We start from the raw sequence: 4478 nt of genomic DNA, 5'->3' as shown, positions 1-4478 counted from the left end.
TTAGTGAAATGAGTACCAGTGTACTGGGGTGATAACCATTTAGGGTAACCTGTGTCAGAGTGGCGACCCGGACAGGACTGTACTCCTTGGCAGCCCGATATGCCGTTGTGGTGTGAAAGGAATAGTATTGCTTCATGAGTCAGTAAGTGACCACTATATTCGTTATGGGTGTGTGTCTGTCTGTCTGTCTGTATGTCTGTCTGTCTGTCTGTCTGTCTATGTCTGTCTGTCTGTCTGTCTGTCCCGAGCATAGCTCCATGGGTTTTGATCCGATCCTGATAAAATTTGGGTGGGAGGTTTATATCATGATCTCGTGTTTTCCTGAGAATGGGCGTGCTGTGCCCATTATGGGTGGAGCCACGCCCAAAAGCATGTGTTTTTAGGGGGTAGCCGGTTTCAAGTTACATCTTCTCCGATGGGGTTTGTCGAATCTGGCAGGGGTTTTGGTATTTGGTTAGCCCAATGGCACCTGTATAGCCCCACGGAGCTCGATTTTTCATTTTGGTCCCAACGTCAAGGTCACAAGGTCATGAACTTAGAAAATGTCAAAAAAATCAATAAATTGGGCATCGAGCTCATAGGGTTTTCAACTGTTTCGAATGAAAGTTGGAATGCAAGTAGTGCTCTTCGAGTACTACAACTTTCATCATTTATGTTTTCCCCGATTCCCGCCAGTTTTTCCGTGGCGTCCCCTCCAAGGTCAAAAAATAAATAAAAAACGCGAACCGTATGCATTCCTCGTGAACCATCGCCATCTCCAGACTAGTTATTATTGTTATTACTTTCGCAAATACAGTGGGCAATTTGACAACCGTGTTTTTTCGACATAGAAGTAGATACTTTTTTCGCCCTGGAAGTCCGGGCCTCAACTTCAACTCAGAATCGACTTATCTATGGTTCAAGACATTGAAATAAACGAAACAAAGCTGCAAAACAATTTTGGCAGTGATACAATTAGCAGTCATATTTTCTGAAATAAATTGTACGGTTGTTAATTTTAAACACACCTGTATTACAGAAACCATTGTCCAGAACGTTTGCCGATTGGGTGAGCAATTAACCAATTAACCATTAATCCGCTCACTGCCACATGCAAAATTAGCCAATTAACAACGAACACACACTCACCAATTATTGTGTTTGATCCATCCCTTTAAACCCCAATCATATATATCCATCCTGACTACGTCATCTCATTATGACAACAAACATTACAAAAACTATTTACATTCCTAATTTATCCGAAGAGTAGTCCCATAAAGTGATTTAATAATATGCACAAAACAGCTCATTAGGATTCGTGACCCTGGAAGTCGTGTAGGTAGCGATGTGTGTTGTAATGGTGTTAGGGAGGAATTAACTTAACCTATATTGCTCTGACTGACAGTTTTGTTAACTACCGTAGTTGATCTTGCTTCGTCTTATGCTCAAAATCGACGTATCTATGAATGAAAGAAAGAAAAATGAGGAAATTAGCCAATTGGACTTGTACAGGTCTCCGCATCGACTGATTCGCTGAAAATATGGTACTTGTGAAAGAAATACAGCAATTGTCAAAATAGCACCTTCATATGTTTTTATATTTCCACCATAATTTTTTTTTTTTAGACAAGAGCGAGACTCAAGAAAAAGCAACGATGAATTGACAGTGGTGAAATGGGGCAATGATTGGGCACGACCAGCAAAATAATAAAGGAACAGGAAAGGAAGAGTGAGAACGGGAGAAATCACCAGACTCGGTAGTGTAATGGGTTCGAGCAGTGATCTTCACTTTTATTTTAGAGGAGGGACACTGTTGCCGATAAGACATCAGTGTGAGAGCCACGACACCGCCTGCAGGACTCTGTAATGGCTGCTATTAGTGGCCGTCTCCACATACTCTTCTTCGTTGTGGTTAACTGGGCTGCAAGCGTAATTGTTTGTACACTGGAACCATATCCTGATGTCGTGATGTTACTTTTATGCTTCACGTTGGAACACTCATTTGAAACCGTTGGATCAATTTGATAGCATTTATGGTGGATTATGATGGGGTGTTTTCAAATTTGTGTATTATCTGCCGCATGTCAAGGGTCGCACTTTAGGCCACCAGGGGCCGCCAGTGGCTCGTGGGCCATGCAATGAAGAACAGGGGGTTAGTGTGTCCGCTGCGATTCTGGGAGGTCAGTGGTTCAATCCTCGTCCGAGTCATAACAAAGACTCTAAAATTGGACGTGATTCTCCCTCGCTTTATTTTCAGCATTTAAAAGGACTCGTACGTGCCCGTAAAAAATAAATAAATAAATAAATAAATATTCAAACCGCGAGCAACAAACAACAACCACACAGGCTGTTTCTTCGCTCTCACGTGACCATACGTGCGTGGCGCGGAAATTCCATATTATTCGCAGTTACAATTATTCGCAATTTAGTTTTAATACCCAATTATTCAATTAGCGCCAAAGTATTTTACCTTTTCGCAATGTCGTGGCAAGGAAAAACAAAGAGAAGAGAAGAGAGAGAAAAAAAATTTACTTCCTGGTTCGGAGCATACCGGCACTCTGATGTTACCGAAATTTATACACCGTCTAATATGAAAACGATCATAACTTGGGGCATTGTGTTTATCTATAAATGTGCATAACTAATCGAGAAATTATTAGAATACACAAAGTAATCACTATCCGGAAGCCCATAGGTTGTAACCCGTAATGGGGAACGCGGCTGAGCTTCCTTTCCCCGATCAGCCATGCCCATGCAACAACGTGTCTTGTCATTGGTTGGTAAATAAATGGCCATAACTTGGGAAGCACTTGTCCGATTAATATCAAACCTTGAAAAGGCACATCCTCGGGTCCCCAGCAATATACCTGCCAAGTTTCAATTAGATCGGACCAGTGGTTGTCGAGAAATGGTGGTCACACACACACACACACACACACACACACACACACACACACACACACACACACACACACACACACACACTGCTGGAATTATAGATAGATAAGAAATGTCTTGCTGAGTGCGGTGAGAAAAGCAGTGCCATTGATGTGATGTCGCCTGTACCCAGAGTACCCCAGGAAGTGACGACACTTCTCCCAAGCTCAGTGGCTCTGTTTGTCTCATCTAACAGTCCTGTGTTGTGTCACATATGTTCATCTGTATATCCATGTGTGTGTGTGAGGCAGGTTCACTACGAGCCTTAAATATTGTAAAAGAAAAACTATATATATATATATATATATATATATATATATATATATATATATATATATATATTTATATATATATATATATATATCTATATATATATATATATATATATATACGAGAGTTCATAGAACACTTTACCCCGCACCGCCTTGAGAGAGAGGGAGAGAGAGAGAAGGATATGAGAAGGTTCTTTTAAACTCAGTTATTGTGTTTCCGAACATGATCCATATTTCCTATGAGCCACTATTTTCTCTGAATCTCAATATTCCCCAACACAGAAGAGCGAGCAGGAAATTGTTTTTCTTTTTTGTATTTTTTTGGTATACCATGTCGAGGCTCGTGTAAGAGCTAAGGCACCGAAACATATAACAAGGCAGGAGACAAGAGGGGTGGGAGAGGGAGGCACAAAATAGTGGGGAACAGACAATAGATCTGTGGAAGGGAGAGGGATGGGGCGGGGTACACAGGGTAAACAAGATGGTACTACAGGGATTTCCAGGAAGGAAAACAGGGAATTTGAAGAAGGTGGGTTTGCGGTTGATAAACGGGGGGTAGAAAAGATCAAGATTTTGGATGGGGGGAAACAAGAGATGGTGGGATTAAAGAGAGTGTGGGAGTTTGTTCCAGAGGTGAGGAAAAAGAGGAATGAAAGAGTGAAGGTGAGCAGTGATTCTTGATTTTGGCAGTTTCACCAGAAGAGAGGTTTTGGTGGACCTTGAGCACCCTGAGGAAATATAATGGTGACAGATCATAGACAGTGTGGGGGTGGTTTTGGGGGGCAAGGCGAGAGAGGAGATGGTAGAAGACAGCCCACCGACCTGCCTCCTATGAGAGAGCAAGAGATCCAAAGACTCAGCTTCATCATCGGAGATACCAATGATCCTAAAAGCCTTGGTTTTTCCACTGTGTGAAGTCAAGCTAGGTGTGAGGCAGGAACACCACCCCAGTAGAAGTGGGCGGGTGGGGGGGGGGGGTTCCAGAAAGTCCTTTCGGAGAGACAGTGAGAGTGAGATTTGTCAGTATTGAAAGTCATATTCCAAGTGTTTGACCAACTTGTGATTTCATACAGGTCTGCAGAGAATGAAGAGGCGACTCCCTGCCAATCAGAAGGATGAGAGATGGTAGAGCAGAGGGCGGAGTCAACAGCAAAAAGATAAAGAGGATTTTCCAGAGAATCAGAGAGATCATTGATGAAAAGCAGAAAAGCACAGGGCCCAGAACGCTGCCTTGAAGAACTCCAGCCTGGACGGGAAGTGGAGATGAGAGAACTATAATAAGAGCCA

The sequence above is a fragment of the Eptatretus burgeri genome, chromosome 2, assembly GCF_056783735.1.
Source record: "Eptatretus burgeri isolate ZD-2024b chromosome 2, Ebu_testis_v1, whole genome shotgun sequence".
Classification (NCBI taxonomy): domain Eukaryota; kingdom Metazoa; phylum Chordata; class Myxini; order Myxiniformes; family Myxinidae; genus Eptatretus; species Eptatretus burgeri.
Note: the sequence above shows the minus strand (reverse complement) of the source record.